Source organism: Macrotis lagotis, chromosome 2, assembly GCF_037893015.1.
Source record: "Macrotis lagotis isolate mMagLag1 chromosome 2, bilby.v1.9.chrom.fasta, whole genome shotgun sequence".
NCBI lineage: Eukaryota > Metazoa > Chordata > Mammalia > Peramelemorphia > Peramelidae > Macrotis > Macrotis lagotis.
In genome coordinates, this window is record NC_133659.1 from 198,949,303 (window position 1) to 198,971,405 (window position 22,103).

Sequence of the window (22,103 nt, forward strand, 5' to 3'; positions counted from 1 at the left end):
TAATAGATCTTTAAAGTTTGCAAAACACTTTATATATGTTAACTCATTTGACCTGGAAGACACGACTTGTCAGAAACTTGTCATGTTTCAATGGGGATCCCTTTAGTGTATGAGTTAGTTTAGATGGTTGATGCATTGCCTTCTAATTCTCAAATTCTGTGATTCTGTGAATTCCCTCATTTTAACTCTGAGTAAGGGTTCAATGGAGAGAATATGCACACTGATGAATTCAAAGATCTTCAAAATGTGAATTTATTTGCTACTTATTAATTTATAGTTATATATTTATTATTATCATTATTATGTTATCATTTTCTATGATGGTGGCACTTATTGAGGTTAAAAACACACCCCACTCAGTTTCCTTTTGAATTTCTACATAATTAGAATTCAATTATATGCCATGGAGATCAATGTCAGAAAGGTACTATATTTAACAAAATATGCATATCAGCATAACAAGAATTTCAAAATAAATTGAGCAATGAACAAATAAATTGTAGCTCATGAATGTAATGCAATATTATTTTTCTATAAGAAATTATATAGGGGGATGGCTAGCTAGTGCAGTGGATAGAGCACCGGCCCTGGAGTCAGGAGTACCTGAGTTCAAATCCGGCCTCAGACACTTAATAATTACCTAGCTGTGTGGCCTGGGGCAAGTCACTTAACCCCATTGCCTTGCAAAAAAAAAAAAGAAATCAGAGAAATATAGGAAGGCATTATTAACTGACAGAAAGTAAAGTAAGCATAACTTAGGAGAAGAATACAATGACTACAATGATATAGTCAATACTAAGCAATCACAGTGACTTCAAAGATGTAAATAACACTAAAAAGTAGTCAAAATTAGATGAATTGGGAGGGAGCAGAGTCAAGATGGTGGAATTGAGGCAAGAACTCCCAGACCACTCCAAATACCTTTAAATAATGCCTCTAAGCAAATTCTCAAATGGTAGAACCCACAAAAAGACTGAGTGACACAATTTTCCAGCCCAAGTTAAATTGGAGAATCATTGGGAAAGGTCTGTCAAACCCGGGTTAGAACAGGCCTGCAGTGCAGCTCAGGTATCATTGGAGTGAACCAGACCCAGCTATCCAGGAAGAGCCATGAAGCATTTGGATCATTGGGGGTGACTGTGCCCATGGCAGAGGTAGCAGTTTCTAGACCTCTCAGCCAAGGGATTGCCAAGGGCAATTGAGGAGCTCAGTGAGAAAATGCTGCCGCACCAGAATGAGAACAGACCCAGTTCAAAGCAGACTTCAGCACAGACCTGACTCCAGGGACCAGGAGCAGTCTTCAGAAGCCACCCAGTAGCTGCTTCCAGAGACCTCAGCCTATAGATGATAAAGGGATCACAGAAGATTGCAGAGGTCTCTTTGCTTCCCTGAGGCAGGACTCTGTACCTTCGATTATACTCAGATCCAGGTAGCAGACTGAAGCCCCAATCTTAGGAAAAGGAGCTTTATTGCCATAGCAGAGCAGGGATTTTCCTCATGGATGCAAAGCAGAAAGAAGTTTTTGTGGTCATCCACAGACCAGGAAACAAGCCAGGAGAACAATCAGCCTTTCATAAGACCTCAGAGAAATTGGAGTTCCTGGGGGTTATCCCTGAAAACCAAGTCCACAACTTGGTGAAGGAATTACAAAAATTATTAAAGAAAATAACATCTTAAAAACCAGTTTGAGTCATATGGAAAAAGCAATCCAAAAGGCCAATGAGGAAGAAAATGCCCTCAAAAGCAGAATTGATGCAAAAGGAGATAAAAAAGCTCTCAAAAGAAAATAACTTCTTCCAATGTAGAATTGAGATAAGGAAAGCTGATGACTTTGTGAGAAATCATGAGACAATGTGACAAAACCAAAGGAAAGAAAAACCTAGAAGAAAATGTGAAATACCTCGTGGAAAACAGATCCAGGAGAGATAATTTAAAAATTATCAGACCATCCATAGTCATATGAAAATTACTCTAAATCATTACTTACTAGAGAAATGCAAATTAAAGCATCTCTGAGGTACCACTTCACACCTCTCAGACTGGCCAATATGACTAGAAAGGACAATGATCAATGTTGGAAGGGATATGGGAAATCTGGAACACTAATACATTGGTGGTGGAGCTGTGAACTCATACAACCTTTCTGGAGAGCAATTTGGAATTACGGCCAAAGGGCAACAAAAATATGCAAACCTTTGATCCAGCAATACCACTACTGAGTCTATACCCTGAAGAGATGATGAAAAAGGGTAAAAAAACATCACTTGTACAAAAATATTCTTAGCAGCACTGTTTGTGGTGGCAAAGAATTGGAAATTAAGAAAATGTCCTTTAATTGGGGAATGGCTTAGCAAACTGTGGTATATGTATGTGATGGAATACTATTGTTCTATTAGAAACCAGGAGGGATAGGAATTCAGGAAAGCATGGAAGGATTTGCATGAACCAATGCTGAGCGAAATGAGCAGAACCAGAAAAACATTGTACACCCTAACAGCAACATGAGGGTGATGATCAACCTTGATAAACTTGCTCATTCCATTAGTGCAACAATCAGGGACAATTTGGGACTATCTGCGATGTAGAATACCATCTGTATCCAGAGAAAGAATTGTGGAGTTTAAACAAACACCAAAGACTATTACCTTTAACTTAGAAAAAAAAAACTGGTATTGTTTTATATAATTTTGCTATCTCTTATACTTTATTTTTCTTCCTTAAGGACATGATTTCTCTCTCATCACATTCAACTTTGATCAATGTATACCATGGAAACAATGTAAAGACTAACAGACTGCCTTCTGTGGGGGTGAGGGGGAAGGGAAGTAATATTAGGGGAAAAATCGTAGAACACAAAATAAATAAAATCTTTCTTGAATGCAAAAAATTATTGGACCATCTGAAAGTCATGACCCTCCCCAAAAGAAAGCCCAGACTTTTTTTTCAAGAAATAATCCAGGAAAATTGCCCTGATATCTTAGAAGCAGAGAGTAAAAAAACAAATTGAAAGAATCCACCAATTACTTCCTGAAAGAGATCCCAAAATGAAAACTGCTAGGAGTATTATAGACAAATTTCAGAACTCCCAAGTCAAGGAGAAATTATTACAAGCAGCCAGAAAGAAATAATTCAATTACGGAGCTGCAGTCAGGATAATGCAAGATTTAGCAGCTTCTACATAAAGGGCTCTTAGGGCTTGGAATATGTTATTCTGGAAAGCAAAAGTGCTTGGATTACAATTGAGAGTCAACTATCCAGCAAAGTTGACCATCCTCTTTTAGAGAAGAAGATGAACATTTAATGAAATAGGGGACTTTCATACTTTCCTGATGAAACAACCAGAGTTGAAAAGAAAATCTGATCTGCAAGTACAAGACTCAGGTGAAGCATAGAGTCAGTGGACAGGAAAGGAAATCATGAGGGAATTAATGATGTGGAATGGCTTGTATTCCTGCATTGGGAAGATGCTACTGATAACTCATATAAGCCTTCTCATTTATTAAGGCAGTTAGAAGGAGCATATATAGACAAGGCACAAGAAGAAGCTGAATATAAAGGTATAATATAATATAAAGATGTAGTTAATGAACAAGAAAAGGATATCCTCGGAGAAAGGGAAAGGAGAAAGAAAATGAGAAGTTATTTTACATAAAAGAGGCAAGAAAAATATTTTGAAACAGAGTGGAAGTGGGGTAAGTGAGGGGAGTGAATGAGCATTTACTCTCATCAGAAGTGGCTTAGATAGAGCACTGGCCCTGGAGTCAGGAGTACCTGAATTCAAATGTGGCCTTAATAATTACCTAGCTGTGTAGCCTTGGGTAAGCCACTTAACCCCATTGCCTTACAAAAACTTAAAAAAAAAAAGATGGCTTAGAGAGGAAACACCATATATACTTAATTGGGGTATAGAAATCTATCTTACCCTAGAGGAAACTAGGAGAGGAAAGGGAGAAAGGGGATAGGAGGAGGGGGGAGGTGTTAGAAGAGAGAGAAGTTCATGGGAGAGGATAGTCATAAACAAAACACTTTTGAGGAGGGACAGGGTGAAAGGAGAGAGACAATACAATAAATGGGGGTGGGAGGAAATAAGATGGAGGGACATACAGCTATCTAACAACTGTGGGAAAAAGTATTGAAGCAATTTCTCTGATGGACTTAGGATAAAGAACATAATTCACCCCAAAGAAAGAGTTGATGGTGTTTGAATACAGATACACACTCTTTATCCCCCCTCACTTTTTCTTGAGGTTTCGCTTTCTTTTGGGGGGGGAGTATTATGTTTACTTTTACATCAGGACTATCGTAGTAATATGTTTCATGGCTGCACAGTTTTACCCTACACCAAGTAACTGGCTTTCTCAGTGGGGAGAGTAGGGTGGGAGGAAGAGAGAGAATTTGGAACTTGGCTTTTGCATATAGCTGGGATAAAACAATTATTAAATAAAAAAGTAATGAAAAAATATATAAATATGTTAAGCACAAATGCACATGTGCAACTTTTCCAAACTATTTATCATTGAAGGGAAGGGGGTGGGAACATGGAGGGTGATAGAAAACTATGTAACTTATGCAAGTGGATGAATGTTGAAAAACTTTCATAACATGTAATTGGAAAACTAAAATAAAATATCAAAAAAAATCAGATGAATTGTAATAAGCAATTTCATTACTAGAGAACCAATTTCCTCCTACCACCAAAGAGATAGAGAAAATGAATGTGGAACAAAGTTTACATTGCTGGATGTAGTTGCCTTAAATGTTTCTCTTTGTTACAAAGAGGTTTCTTTGAAGATGGAGATTTAATGGTAAATATGGTGTTAAAAACATAAAGAAAACAAAACATTAAAAATTTGAATGCAACATTTATTTCAATAATATTTCAATCTTCCCCAGGAATAGAAAAATATCAGCTACTCATCTGAAACTTTCCTTTTTAAATGAATTGTGAGAAATAGCCTTTTCATAGTGCATTGAGATAATTTTATCTTCCCAGGTTTGGAGTGAGAAAGATCTGAATTGAGTGACTCTGGGGAAGTCACTTAACCTTTCAATGCTCCAGGTAATCAGTGACTGGTTCATCTTTTTTCAGGTCATACACTTCTGAGATGACTTTTTTTTTTGCAGTTTTCCTTAAACTATCCCTCATGAGTAATGTGTTCCAACCAGTTTACTCTCATATGCAACTGTTCTTTTTGCAATATTCTGTTTTAATTCTTTCAAGACTATAGTATTCTATGTTTTATGACTATGCAACCTCGCTATAAGAATATTGTTCTAATATAAAAGTCGGGGGGAGCCTCTGTTCCAAGGAGAGTTCTGGGATTATTAAAAGAACTTCACATTTTATCAAAGGCAGACTACCTCCCTCTTCCTTTTGTCCAATTCTGGGTTAAGCACAGTGTCCATTTGCAGTGTAAGTTCAAAATATATGTATTGATGGACAAATTTATAGTGATAGATGAGTTCAATAGGCATTAGAAAGTGTTCATCTTTTTGGTTAATCCTTTTTGGCTTCTTAAATGAATCATTCAATATAGTGAATAACTCAAATTTAGACTGCATTGGACATGACTCATGTCTCCCCACTGGTGGTGTAGAAAAGTAGAGAGGCATTCAATACATAGTGTACCTTATTTCCACATGTATGACACACACTTTTTCAAAAAAAATGGTATCTAAAAACTGTCTTATATAGTGGTTGTAGATTTCTTTACTTGCATTTCCTGCTTTTTTCCACACTTGGTTTTGGGTTCATTGTTGCAGATTTTTTTTTTTACTTGCATTTCCCACTTTTTCGCACTTGTTGCCTTTTGTATTTGTTTCGCATTTGTTACCAGTATATTAGGTTATGTTTTGCCACATTCTGCCCATAAGTGACTCAGAAAATATTTTCACACAGTACTAAATTCAAATTAAAAGTGGCCCAGTTTACAAAAAGTGAATGGAAATCATGCTGCTGAATGTAAGTTTGGTCTTCCAACTGAGAAAACAATCTGAGACTGGCTATGGGAAGAAGACACCTTATTGAAAATATCTCAGCCGAAGAAGGCCATGAGAGGCAGTCAGCAAAATGGACTGATCTAGAGAGGGAATTGAAGAGATGGATTGAAGAGCAAAGGGCCACTGGAATTCCTCTGTCCACAAAGATGATTCAGCAGAAGGCCAGAAGAATTGCTGATGAAAAAGGAGTGAACTGATTTCAAAGGACACAACTGGTGCTTCATGTTCAAGAAATGGAATGGACTAAGCATGCATACACACACCAGACTTGCCCAGGGAGTGCTTGTGGTTAACCATAGACCAGAACACAGGCAAGGAGAGCAGAGCCTCTCCTAAGACAGTGATTTCCATCAAACACAGCTGAGGACAAGTTAACGGATAGGAATTTTGACAGTGATGAGGAGTGTATGAATTTTATGATGAATAAAACTTGAGTTCAATAATTTTATGTAATGCTTTTTTTTTTCAAATTTCAGGCCCCCAAATTAAGGTGTGTCTTTTACATAGGGAAATATGATGTCGGGTTAAGAACAGTTATTTATTTACTCCACACAAAATATATATTAATGTAAAAATGTTTTACATTGCATTTACAAAAGTTCTTACAGGTCCATATTGATAAGATTTAAACCAAGAGCAATATATAGTACCAACAGATTGAGATTTAAATCATCAAAACATTTGATAAATAAGCATTTCACATTTCACACCTTCACTTTAACTCTGTATTGTCCAAACAAATCCCTAAAGGTCCTCCAGGTGTTCTGGTAAGCCAGATCATGAGTTTACTTTATCCTCCTTTTAGGGATCATCTTTTCCAAGAAACATTAAGGAAAATGCTGGGAACTCCTGAAGTAAGTTATTACTATTACTGAAGTTGCTAATTCAATACCAACTGAGGATTCAGGAGTTTCTAACTTCCCAAACTTTTTTTTTAATTTTTGGAAACATTTCTGTAACAATACAATAAAAAAAAATGCGTGTGACATTTCAAATTTGCTATGCACAACTTAATATTCCTTTCAAATATACAACAAAATTATCATATAAATTTCCTTTTTTTTGTTTTCTCCTGCCCCTCCCACCCTAGAGATGGCTACAATTATATGCAAAAATATGAAAAACTTTTATACATGCTACTATTTATCAGTTCTTTCTCTGAATGCAAATAGCATCCTTCTTCATATATCCTTTTTCTTAAATAAATATTTTAGTTGTTTTCCCATACAATAGTAGTTTCTAGCTATCATTTTTTGTAAGGTTTTGAATTTTACTATTTTTCCCCGTCCTTTTTTTCCTTCTCCCACCCCTCATCAGAAGGCATTCTAATAATCTTTACACTGTTTCTGTGCTATACATTGATCAAAATTGAATGTGTTGGGGCAGCTAGGTGGCACAGTGGATAGCACCCCGGCCCTGGAATCAGGAGTACCTGAGTTCAAATCCAGCCTCAGACACTTAATAATCACCTAGCTGTGTGGCCTTGGGCAAACCACTTAACCCCATTGCCTTAAAAAAAAACCCTTAAAAAAATTGAATGTGTTGAGAGAAAAATCATTTCCTTGAGGAAAAATAAAATATTAGAGAAAGCAACATTATGTAGTATATAAGACACTTTAAAAAAAATGAAGGTAATAGACTTTGGTCTTTGTTTAAACTACAGAGTTCTTTCTCTGGATACCAATGGTATTCTCCAGAGCAGATACCCTGAAATTGTTCCTTCATATCACACTGATGGAATGAGCAAGTCCATTATGGTTGATCATCACCCTATGTTTTTGTTAGGGTGTGCAATGTTCTGGTTCTGCTCATCTCGCTTGAGCATCAGTTCACGCAAGTCTTTCCAGGCATCTCTGAAATCCCATCCCTTATGGTTTCTAATAGAACAATAGTGTTTCATAACATACCACAATTTGTTCAGCCATTACCTAATTGATGGACGTTCACTCTATTTCCAATTCTTTGCCACCACAAACAAAGCTGCTATGAATATTTTTGTACAAATGATATTTTTACCCTTTTTCATGCTCTCTTCAGGTGTTAGACCCAATAGTAGTATTTCTGGATCAAAGGGTATGCACATTTTTGTTGCCCTTTGGGCATAATTCCAAATTGCTCTCCAGAAAGGTTGGATGAGTTCACAGCTCCAACAACAGTGTATTAATGTCCCATATTTCCCACATTCTTTCCAACATTGCTCATTGTCCTTTCCAGTACATATGTCCTTTTTAGTTAATTTGAGCATTTATAATATTCAAAATAACTTACTCCTTCAAAGTTGTTCTTAAAACAATATTGCTGTTACTGTATATATACATATATATATGTATATATATATATATATATATATATATATATATATACAGTTCTATTGGTTTTCCTCATTTATTCTCCATTTTATGCAAGTACTCCACTCCATTTAAAAAAAAATCATTGAATTCAGGGCAGTTTGGTGGCACAGTGGATAGAATCAGGGGGACCTGAGTTCAAATCTAACCTCAGACACTTAATAATTTGTTTTATGACCTTGAACAAGTTATTTAACCCCATTGCCTTGCAAAAAGAAAAACAAAAAAAATGGAAAAAAATCACTGAGTTCCTCATTTCTTTTATCATAGTAGAATTCCATCACACCTTGTTCAGTCATACACTAATCAATGGGCATTCCTGAAGTTTTCAGTTTTTCACCACCACAAAGAGAGCTGCTATGAATATTTTGGAACATATAGGTCCTTCTCCTTTTTTTCCTAAAAGGTAATTCAGTTGTCCTCCTAAGAGACATCTAGAGAAAACCTCAGAAAAGACTCCAGGGGCTGAGGCTTTGTTTGAGGGAAATCTAACCTCCCAAACTAATAAGGTTACCTCTAAGACTGGAAATATCTATCTCAGAATTACTACTTAGGCACCTACATTCAGGAAAGAAACACAAAACAAAAGAGGCAGATTGTATTTTGAGATCCAAGTCAGATTCCCATAAGCCAAAACACATTTATGAGTTTCCATGCAATAGCAACTACCATGTTGTTGGGTAGCCTTCCAATACCCCTACCCCCAATCCCACCCCAACAGTATTATTATATGCCCCATAGCATTTAAGGAAGAGAGCAAGAGCAGAAGTTATGTGTTCTTTTTTAACTGTGGAAGCACCCTGCCCCAAAGCTGATGTTCTAGGGTGGGAAGAGGGAAGAGGCAATTAAGAGATGACTCAGGGTTATGTCATATAAACTTATATGTCATATAAAGTCACTAATCTCTTTAGTGATGAGGCAGCTATGACTCAAGAAGTTGCCTGGAGAACTCAATGCACATTCTAAGAAAAGGCCCCTATAGTAAATACATCACCATCCATACTCCAGAAGATATATTCTAATGCAACCCCTACTACATACCTGCTACATACCAACTATATTAATAACAAGACCACATGTAGAAAAATGATTTAAAAAAACATGCATTTATGTTATAAGTATTTTCAAACAGAGAATGCAAAACCATTCTTTAATATGACTAAAACAAAGAACTAGTATTTTTTTGTAATAGAGAAGCCCTAGAATCTTTCCAAATATGATGCCCAATGGTAGCATTTTTACTTAACATAATATTTTAACAACTAGCTATAGCAATGAGAAAAAAATAAATTAAGGGAATAAACATTAGCAAAAAGGAGGCAAAGTATCTCTACTTGTCAATGATAAGATGGCTTACTGAGAAATTCTTGGAAAATCAGCAACAAAAAAGACAATTTTGTCAGTAATTTAATTAAAAAATGCTAAAAATCCTTATTTTTCTATGTATTATGGGAGAGCAAGTGCTTTGGCTCTGATAAAAGGCATATTTCATAATAAATAAAATCATCCCTAGGTCTTTCCCGTGCTCCCTTGCTAGTTTAGAAGCTATAAGAAATCTATCAGTATTTAACAAACTGAGGAGGGTATACTCTATTGTTTAGTCACCTTGTATTTCTGCAGATCCTAGCTAGAATAGTTTACATCATCATAGCCATAACTAGCATTTATATAGTGCCTTCTTGTACAAAGCATTGTACTAAGCACTACTTACAAATATTATCTCATTTCTCAAATCCTCAGTACTACTCTTCTCTCCATAACCTGGTAAGTAAACTAGCCCCAGGTTCAATGAAAGTCTAGCTATGATTAATGCCTGAATGAATGAATTTACTACCTATCAAGCTTTATGTTAGTGCTGAGGATACAAATAGAAAACAGACACTTCCCTGCTCTCAGAGAATTGACATCCCAAACTGGGGAGGACTGTACAAGTAAGAAGTTTCAGACCCAGGAGGGACTGAAGGGGCTAGTAGAAAGGAGCATGGCAAAACACAGGGGTTCTTAAGGTATGTTGACCAGAGAAATTGCAAGGCCTTGAAATCGTTGTTGAACTGGGGAGGGTGGGTAGAGAAGAGGGGAGGGGAGAAAGATATACAGAACAGTAATATTCTGTGACAGAGGCATTTCTCTTTTTTGCATTTAATAGTTTTTTTCCAAATACATGTAAAGATAGTTTTCAATATTCATTTTTGTAAGACTTAGAGTCCCACAGATACTATCATTCTGGAGACTAATTTAGAACTATGCCCAAGGCTTGAAAATTGTGAATTCCCTTTGATTCAGCAATACCTCAACTTGGTCTATATTCCAAAGGGTTCATAAAAAAGGAAACTATACAAGCATATTTAGAGCAGCTCTTTTTGTGGTGGCAAAGAATTGGAAATTGAGGAGATACCCATCAATTGGGGAATGGCTGAACAAGTTATGGTATATGCATCTAATGGAATTCTATTATTCTAAAAGAAGGAATGAGCAGGTGAATTTCAGAAAAACCTGGAAAGACTTATAGGAACTGATGCTGAGTGAAGTGAGCAGAACCAAGAAAACATTGTAGTTAGTAACAGCAACACTGTGTGATGATCATCTATGTATTCAGCAATACAGTGAACAAAGACAGTTCTAAAAGACTTGTGATAGAAAATGCCATCTACATCCAGAGAAGAACTGTGAAGTTTGAATACAAAACAAAGCATACTATTTTTACTTTTCTATTAGGGGCGGCTCTGGACTGGGGCCCCCTGAGACGCCCAGAGGTCAGAACCTGCCTTCGGGTACTGGGATGGCCTCGGTATGGGCTGGCTCTACCCTCAGGGGGAACTCAGGAGGAGCAAGACCACCTACTAGGAGGAGTTAGGTCTGGGGATAAAAGGGATAGTACAGAAAGGCTCGGGGGGAGTCTTAGTAACATCAATAAAGAAGTGAACCTCTCCTCGGGTGCTCTGCCTGGTTTGTTCTCCCCTCCCCCACCCCGGGTGGGGAGCCAGAGACGTCTGAAGACCCTGGATTAGGGTAAGTAGAGGGCGGTGGCTGGAGGGTCAGACAGACCCCTCCCGAAACACTTTTCAACATTTGTTTTTGTTTTTTCTCTTGGTTTTTTCCCCTTTTGTTCTTTCATAACTTGACTAACATGCAAATATATTTAACATGATTATGCAGATAATTTATATCAAATTACTTACCATCTTAGGAAGGGGGAAGGAAGAAATTAAGAAAAATAGAGAACTCAGAAATCTTTTTTATTAATATTTTATTTTTCCAATTACATCTTATGAAAATTTTTTAACATTTATCCACATGCATATTTTTAAATTACATAATTTCCTTCCACCATCCATCCCCCTCCCCTCAGTGGTGAACAATCAGGTGAATATTGTACATACACATTTGTGTTAAACATGTTTACAGATTAGTCATTTTCGATATGAGAATTAGGATTAAGGGAAAAGAATGAAAACCATGAGGTAAGAAATAAATATATGAGAAATTTTTAAAAGTGAACATACTGTACATAGGGTTTTTTGTTTTGTTTTATTTTGTTTTGTTTTTCTTCCTCTCAATGGAGATAGCAATGTCCATGACTGGTCTCCTAGGGTTGTCCTTGCTCTCTGAGGAGATGCATCCATCAAGACTGATCAGCTTACAATGTTTTTGCTAATGTGTACATTGTTCTCATGGTTCTGTTCTCTTTGCTCAGCATCAGATCCTATAAGTCATTCCATGCTTCTCAGAGTTCGACCATTCATGGTTTCTATAAGAAATAATTATATTCTATACCATTCAAATATCATAATGTTTTCAGCTATTCCCCAATTAATGGGTATCCCCTCAATTTACAATTCTTTGCCACTACAAAAAGAGCTGCTATGAATATTTTGGAACATGTGGGACTTTTCCCATTTTTTTATGATTTCTTCTCGATATAAGCCTAGTATTGGTATTGTTGAAACAAACGACATGATCAGTTTTATTGCTCATTGGACAGAGGAACTCAAAAATCTTACAAAAAAATGAATGATGAAAACTGTCTTTACATGTAATTGTAAAAAATAAAATACAAAAAAAGGGCTTTGGAAAGAAACAAAAGTTTTTAAAAATTTTTTTGATAAAAATATATTTTTCATTTCAAAATTTTTTCCCTCCCCCCCACCCAGGTATTGGTATTATTAAATCAAAAGATGTGCACAGGGGCAACTAGGTAGTACAGTGGATAGAGCACCAACCCTGCAGTCAAGAGGACCTGAGTTCAAATCTGGCCTCAGAGACTTAATAATTACCTAGCTGTGTGACCTTGGACAAGTCAGTTAACCCAATTGCCTTTCAAAAACCAAAAAAAAAAGGCATGCACAGTTTAGTAGCCCTTTGGGCATAGTTCCAAATTGCTCTTCAAAATGTTTAGTTCAGTTAACAACTCTACCAACAATGCATTGATATTGCAATCTCCCATCTCCAACATTTATAATTTTCCTGAATAGAAGCATTTCTTGAAGTATATATGGGGAAAAATAAGGGTTATAAAGGAAGAAATTAAGATATAAACTGGGAACCTGCCTCAACCGTCAGAGAACTTTTAACCCAATTATAAAACCTTGGGAGTAATTGACTAGGGAGAGGGTGACAGCAAATGGGAAGATTCACACGATCAAGTAATTTGGGAGGTTGCAGGAAAAGTTTTTAAAATGTGATGAGTCGCTAGAACAATGAATAATGAAAGTGTTATCTAGTAGGTCAATGTGGCACTTCTCTCAGCTGCAATTTCATAGACTATAGGATCTCAAAGAAAATTTTCGAAAATTCAACTAAATTGGTTAGATGCTCCAGATTGGGGGGGGCTCCTCTTTTGTATTTTTAGTGGCTAAAATTGGGAGTTATACATATTTGGGTGAACCCCTTTTGTAGTTTTCCTAATAAGGGTTAGCAAGGGACTGGGGAATAAAATTTACTAAAGTTGATTCTATGCTGTCCCATTTTTCTCTAAAATAGACCTCTTTTGGTGATCCCAAACCACCCATATCTAAGTTTGAAGGGTTCTTGAGTCCCTTCAGGATGAAGTTTTAGCAATTCCAATTGTAGGATTGGAGGGGGCCTAAAAACAATATGCCAGACTTCCAGCCAAGATGGCGGAAAGAAGTCAGGCACTGTGCTAAGGTCTCCTAGTTTTCTCTCAAAAATAACAGGAAAGAAACCTCTTAACAGAAATTCAATTGACAAAACCCAGAAAGAAAAACTAGAACACCTACTAAAAGGTACTGTGGGTGAACCAGGAGCAGAGAACAGAGAGCCAGCATAGGGACAGTGGTGGAGTGAAGACAGCCTTAGCTGTGGAGGCTTTGGTGAGTGGCGGGTCCAAGGACCAACTTTAGCCACAGAGTCTTTGGCTGGGGGAGCAGAAGTCTAGTGAGTCCCAGCAAAGCTGGACAGCAAGTTCCAGCACAGAGTTGCAGAACATGGATGGACATCAACCCAGGGCTGGGGGGCCTGAGCTCCATACTTTTAGGGGAGCCCTCTTCCCAGAACAAACAGTAACTGCACCCCCTACCGCCAAAGTCTCAGGTATGGGCAGCAGAGCTCCCTCAGATGAAAGAGAGATTAACTACCTCCCCCATGGCCCAGTCCATTGTTCAAGGACAATTCAAACCCCACTGCCACTGCCACTGCCACTCCTCACTCCCTTCAGGCCTAAGAAGAGGGCCTCAAACCTCCAGAGAATGCAAGAAGCACCCCTTACTGGATGGCCAACTTGGAATTACTAAGCCAAGTGAATGAAGCCTCTAAGATTTTCAAAAGCAAACCTCTGAGAGCCAGCCCCTCCCCAACACAAGATCCTAGGAAAATGAAGAAAAGCCAGTGGAGGGGGGGCATTGAGAATTACTTAGAAGAAACAGATCCTACTCCAGAGAGATTGAGAACTTCTGAGGAGAATATGAATTGGTCTCCAGTCCAGAAAGACTTCCTAGAAGAAATCAGAAAGGAGTTTAAAAATCAATTGGGGGGGCGGAGCCAAGATGGCAGTAAGAGCAGATTCTGTCTTAGACGCTCTCTCATAAATCTTTGAAACTAAGGACTCTAACTGAATTTTCCAGAGACAGAACTCACAGAGGAACTCAGTGAGGCAGTTCTCCTACTCAAAGTAACCTGGAAAAGAGCAGAAAGGCTCTGCTCCCAGGTTGGAGGGGCAGCCCACCAGAGAGTTGGCCCGCCAGGGCAAAAGAACTTCAGTCCCCCAGAGGCAGCCCCAGGGCACTGGGGGCTACGGCTCCCAGCAGCAGGGGAGTTTCCTGAGCTACACCCCCCGGGGAGCACAAGGCACAAATTGGGGGAATGGGGGGGAACCTCTGCCAGGGACCCAGTCCTCAGGGCACACAGTGAGCAGCGTGGCCACTGCAGCCCAAATCTAGGAAACAGAAGCAGGCAGAGCCGGTAAGCAGGAGCCCCCAGGGCATGAGCCCATTGAACCTAGGGAGGGGGAGTGAAGAGAGAGAGAGAGAGAGAGAGAGAGAGAGAGAGAGACAGACAGAGAGAGACAGAGAGAGACTGCCCAGCTCTGACCTCTGCTCCTGGAACAGGACTCTGGGGCTCTGAACACATTCAGATCCTGATCACAGTTTAGGGCCCCCCCATAGAACAGCAACCCCCCCCCCCACCTCAGCCCCATGGCAGCGGGGGGGGGGGATGCATATGATCATTCACAGACCAGGAGTGAGGACAGAGCCTCACACACTGAGACCCTTGTGGGAGTGTCCCAAAAGCTCAGGAAGCACCCCCAAAACAGGCTTAGGCTGGGAAAAGGAATAAGCAGAGAAAAAAGAGGAACACCATTGAGAAATATTTTGCAAATGAGCCCAAGAAGGATCAAAATACTCAGTCTGAAGATGAGGAAGCACAAGCTCCTGCATCTAAAGACTCCAAGAAAAACAAAAATTGGGATCAGGCTATGACAGAGCTCAAAAAAGACTTTGAAAAATCAAATGAGGGAGATAGAAGAAAAACTAGGGGAAAAAATGAGAAAGATGCAGGAAAAACATGAAAATGAAGTCAGCAGCTTAGTCAAGGAAATCCAAAAAAATGCTGAAGAAAATAGCATGCTAAAAACCAGCTTAAGTCAAATGGATAAAACAGTTCAAAAAGTTATTGAGGAGAAGAATGCTTTAAAAAGCAAAATTGGCCAGATGGAAAAAGACATAAGAAAACTCTCTGAGGAGAACAAATCCTTCAGACAAAGAATAGAATTCAGGGAGATTGATGGATTTACCAGAAATCAGGAATCAATACTTCAAAACCAAAAAAAAATGAAAAATTAGAAGAAAATGTGAAATATCTCGTTGAAAAAAAACAACTGATATGGAAAACAGACTTAGGAAAGATAATTTTTAAATTATTGGAATACCTGAAAGTCATGATCAGGAAAAGAGCCTTGACATCATTTTCAAAGAATTACTACAGGAAAATTGCCCTGATATTCTAGAAGCAGAGGGCAAGAGAGAAATGGAGAGAATCCACCGATCCCCCCGAGAAAGAGATCCCCAAAAACCAACCCCTAGGAATATTATAGCCAAGTTCCAGAACTCCCAAGTCAAAGAGAAAATATTACAAGCAGCCAGAAGGACACAGTTCAAATATCGTGGAACTGCAGTCAGGATCACACAGGACTTAGCAGCAACTACATTGGAAGCTCATAGGGCTTGGAATATAATATACCGGAAGGCAAAAGAGCTTAGAATGCAGCCAAGAATGAACTGCCCAGCAAGGCTGAATGTCCTCTTCCAGGGGAAAAGATGGACTTTCAATGAACCAGGGGAATTTCAAAGGTTCCTTTCGGAATGGCCAGAGATGAACAAAAGGTTTGATCTTCAGATACAGGACTTGGGTGAAGCATAGAGATTGGAGGAGAAGGGGAATATATGAGGGACTTAATGATGATGAACTGCATATATTACTGCATAGAAAAATGACACTGATAAAACTCATATGAACCTTCTCAGTTAACAGAGCAGGTAGAGGGAGCTTTTATAGTTGAAGCACAGGAGAAAGCTGAATTCGAAGATAAAATATGGTGTAGAAATGGAGTCAATAGAAAAAAAGGGAAATGTAATGGGAGAAAGAAAAAGGAGAGGGGGAATAGGCCAAGATATTTCATATAATAAGATTTTTCTTTATTACCATGAGCTATTGCAATGATATGGAAGGGGGGGAAGGCAAGGGGGAATGAGGGAACCTTTGCTCTCATCAGAGGTGGCTAGGAGAGGAAACAGCATATATACTCAATGGGGTGTAGACATCTGGAGTAAGAAGGGGGGGACAGGGAAAGGGGGGGATGTGAGTCATGGAGGAGAGGATGGATCATGGGGGTAGAGTGGTCAGATATAACACATTTTCTTTTTTACTTCTTGCAAGGGGCTGGGATTGGATGACCTTCTGGGACCATAGGGCCAGGTGGATTCTGGGCCTAAGGGGTGGTATGGGGGCTCGGGGCCTCTTGACCCCAGGACCAGGGATCTATCTGCTGCACCACTCAGCTACCCTACAGCAGAGTCAGAGTGAAAGGAGAGAGAAAATATAGTATGTGGTAGTGGAGAAATATGAAAGGAAGGAGTTGTGATCAGCAATGGCAATGGTGGAAAAATATGGAAGTAACTTTTGCCATGGACTTATCATAAAGAATGTGATCCACCCACGACAGCGTTGTTGGAGTTGTAACAAAAGACTGAAGCACATTTTTTATTATTATTATTTTGGGGGGGGTGCAGGGCAAATGGGGCTGGGTGGCCTGCCTGGGGCTGCATAGCAGGGTGATCGTTGGGTGTCTGAGGCCGGATTTGGACCTGGGTGCTCCTGGCTCAAGGGCCAATGCTCTGGCCACCACCCAGCCACCCCTACTATTATTACTATTTTATTTTATTTGGGGTCTTTTTTTTTTCTTTTTTTGGTTTTTGCAGGGCAGTGGGGTTGGGGTGGCTTGCATGTCACACTGCTGGCTGATTGTTGGGTGTATGAGGCCTGATATGTGCTCTGGTGCTCCTGGCTGCAGGGCTGGTGCTCCATCCATTGTGCCACCTGGCCATAACTACAATTATTACTATTTTTTTAATTTTAATTTTTTTTCTTCCCTTTATCGCTCAAGCGAGTCTATATTTTTGGGGGGAGGGGGTATTTTGTTTACTCTTAAACAAGAATATTTTATTAATGTATAAAAAATTGTTAGTACAAAATGAGAATAAATAAATATTAAATATAAACAAATCAATTGGGAAAAGAAATTCAAGAGAAAATTAACACCTTGCAAGAGGAAAATTAACATCCCACAACAAGAAAACAAATCTTTGGAAAATATAATTATGCAAATACAAAATGAGAATAATTCTCTCAGATCCTCAATTAGGCAAATACAAAAAGAAAATAATTCTCACAAAATTACACTTGGACAAACGGAAACCCTCAAAAATACAATTGACCAATTGGAAAAGGAGTTGTAAAAGATAAATGAAGAAAGTTCTTCTATTAAAAAAAAAAGAATGGTATCTGTGGAAACTAATGACTTAATGAGACAATAAGATTCTGTTAAATAAAACCAAAAGATGAAAAAAATAGGAAAAAAATGTAAAATACCTCATCAGCAAAACCTCTGACCTCAAGAATAGATTGAGGAGAGATCACCTAACAATTTTTGGTCTTCCTGAAAATATTGAAGAGGAAAAAAAAGCCTGGACTTAATATTACAGGATTTAGTGATGGAAAACTGCCCTGATATCTAGGAACCAGAGGGCAAAATAGTTATTAAAAGAATACATCGATCCCCTCTGGAAAGGGATCCTAAAATGAAAACACCAAGGAATATTGTGGCCAAATTCCAGAACTACCAAATAAAAGAGGAAATCCTGCAAGCAGCTAAAAAAGAAAATTTAAATACCAAGGAGCCACAGTAAGGATTACAGAGGACCAGGCTATATCAACATTAAGGGTTTGAAGGGCCTGGAATGAGATATTCCAAAGAGCAAGGGAGCTTGGAATGCAGCCAAAAACCCACTATGGGGCAAATCTGATCCTTCTCTTCCAGGGGAAAAGAGGGACATTTAACAAAATGGGAGACTTCCAACATTTCCTGATGAAAAGACCAGAGCTAAATAGAAAATTTGGACATCAAACAGGACTCAAGAGACACATGAAAAGGTAAAAAAATAAAAGGGCAAAGAAAAAACTGCTATCCAATAAGATGAAATTGGCTATATCCCTACCTGGGAGAAATATTCTCATAACTTTTGAGAATTATAACTCTACTAGAGAGAATACACTTAGCCAGAAGTGATGAATACTCATGACTTTTCTGTGACTCAGATAGAATGATTTAAAAACAATACCTCCTTAAAAAGGGGGACAGTAAGGAGACAGGAGGATGAAGGAGATTAAATGGGGTAAATCTCACTACATTAAGTGGTACAATGTACTTATTTCAGTAGAGGGTAATAAAGGGAGGAGGTGAGAATCGCCTGAATCTTACTCTCATAAAATTTGGCTTAAAGTTAACATACATGCATTCAGTTAAGTTAAGAAACTTATCTTACCTTTCAAGTATTAAAAAGGGAAAGGGGGAGAAGGGAGGAAAAGGGGAACTAACAGAAGGAAGGGAAGGAAAAAGGCGCAAAGGGAAAGGGGTAAGAAAGGGGAGGGGGGTCGATACAAGGGGACAAACACAATGAAGGTGGTGGTATTCAGAAACAAAATACTAGGAAATATGGATAAAGTGAAAAAAAGGGAAAAATACAAAGAGAGGGAAGATAGCATGGAGGGCAATAAAGAGTTGGTAATTGTAACTTTGAATGTGAATGGGATGAAGTCTCCTTTAAAATGTAAGCAAATTGCAGAGTGGATTAAAAAACAGAATCCTACAATATGCTGCTTACAAGAAACTTATTGGAAACAGAGAGAAACATATAGAATTAAGGTAAAAGATTGGAGCAAAATATATTTTGCTTCAGCTGAAGTGAAAAAAGCAGGGGTAGCAATGCTTATCTCAGATAAAGCAACTACAAAAATAAATATTGTTAAAAGAGATAAGGAAAGAAACTATATCCTCCTAAAAGGTACCATAGACAATAAAGTAATTTCAATACTAAATATGTATGCACCAAGTAGTATAGCATCCAGATTCTTAGAGGAGAAGCTGAATGAGTTACAGGAAGACATAGACAGCAAAACTCTACTGATGGGAGACCTCAACATCCCACTCTCAGATTCAGAGAAATATAACCATAAAATAAACAAGAAGGAAGTTAAGGAGGTAAATAGATTGTTAGAAAACCTATACATGACAGACTTATGGAGGAAATTGAATAGGGACAGAAAGGAATAAATATTTTTTCTGCAGTACATGGCACTTACACAAAAATTGACCATGTACTAGGGTATAATAATCAATTGTAGAAAGGCAGAAATAGTGAATACATCTTTCTCATATCATAATGCAATAAAAATCACATGCAATATTGTGCCAGGGAGATATAGACCCAAAACCAATTGGAAACTAAATAACCTCATTTTAAAGAATTAGTGGATGAAACAACAAATTATAGAAAGATTATTTATTTCATTCTAGATAATGACAATAATGAAACAACATACCAAAACCCATGGGATACACTCAAGGCAGCTGTCAGGGGATATCTTATATCTTTAAATACTTACATGAATAAATAGAGAAAGAAGAAATCAATGAACTAATTATGCAGCTAAAAAAATAGAGAAAGAACAAAACCCCCAAATTAGAAATTCTAAACATTAAAGAAGAAAATAATAAAATGAAAAGCAAGAAAACTATTGAACTAAAAAAAACTAAGAGTTGGTTTTATGAAAAAGCCAATAAAATTGATAAACCTCTGATCAATTTGATTAAAGAAAGAAGAAAACCAAATTGCTAGAATCATAAATGAAAAAGGTGAACTCACCACCAATGAGGAAGAAATTGAAGTAACATTATTTTGCTCAATTCTATGCCCATAAATTTGATAATCTAAATGAAATAGATGAATACCTACAAAAATATAAGTTGCCCAGGTAAAATGAAGAGGAAATTAAATACCTAAATAAACCTATCTCAGGAAAAAGAAATTCAACAAGCCATTATTGAACTCCCTAAGAAAACATTTCCATGGTCAGATGGATTCACAAGTGAATTCTATCAAACATTTAAGCAATAATGGGTCCAGTTCTATAGAAACTCTTTGGAAAATAGGTGAAAACAGAACTCTGCCTAATTCTTTCTATGACACCAATATGGTACTGATACCTCAACCAGGAAGAGTTAAAACAGAGAAAGAAAATTATAGACCTATCTCCCTGTTGAATATAGATGCAAAAATCTTTTTTTTTTAGTTTTTTTTTTCTCATTCAAAGTAACCTCAGACAATATAAAATACCTGGTAGTCTATTTGCCAAGGCAGACTCAGAAATTTTCTTTTTTTTTTTTTTAGGTTTTTGCAAGGCAAATGGGGTTAAGTGGCTTGCCCAAGGCCACACAGCTACGTAATTATTAAGTGTCTGAGACTGGATTTGAACCCAGGTACTCTTGACTCCAGGGCCGGTGCTTTATCCACTATGCCACCTAGCCACCCCTTCAGAAACTTTTTGAAAACAATTACAAAACACTTCTCACACAAATAAAATCATAACTGGGCAGACATCAACTGCTCATGAACAGGTAGAGCTAATATAATAAAAATGACAATTCTACCAAAACTAAACTACCTGTTTAATGCCATAACAATCAAAATTCCAAAAAAAAAATTACTTTAATGAGTCAGAAAAAAATTGTAAGTAAATTCATATGAAGAAATAAAAAGTCAAGAATTTCCAGGGATTCAATGAAAAAAGTGCAAAAGAAGGGGGCTTAGCCCTACCTGATCTAAAATTATATTATAAAGCATCTGTCATCAAAACTGTCTGGTATTGGCTAAGAAATAGAGTGGTAGACCAGTGGTATAGACTAGGTGCAATAGCCGGAAATGATTATCGTAATCTGCTGTTTGATAAACCCAAAGAGTTCAGCTATTGGGATAAAAATTTTCTCTTTGATAAAAACTACTGGGAAAATTAGAAGTTAGTATGGAAAAAACTTAGATTAGACCAGCACCTCACACCCTATACCAAGATAAGATCCAAATGGATACAAGATTTAGACATAAAAAAACAATACTATAAGCAAATTAGAAGATCAAGGACTAGTTTACCTGTCAGATCTATGGCAAGGGAAGCAGCTTATGACTAAGGAAGATATGGAGAACATCACTAAAAACAAACTAGATAGGGTGGCTAGGTGGTACAGTGCATAGAGCACCGGCCCTGGAGTCAGGAGTACCTGAGTTCAAATCCAGCCTCAGACACTTAATAATTACCTAGCTGTGTGGCCTTGGGCAAGCCACTTTAACCCCATTTGCCTTGCAAAAATTTTAAAAAAAGAAAAACTAGATGATTTCAATTACATTAAATTAAAAAACTTTTGCACAGACAAAACCACTGTAACCAAGATCAAAAGAAATGCAGTAAACTGGGAAATAATCCTTACAACTAATGTTTCTGACAAAGGACTCATTTCTAAAATATACAGAGAACTGAGCCACATTGTTTTTTTTAAAAGAAGTCATTCCGCAATTGACAAATGGTCAAAGGATGTGCAAAGGCAATTTACAGATGAGATCAAAGCAATCCATAGTCATAAGAAAAACTGCTCTAAATCATTACTTATTAGAGAAATGCAAATTAAAACTT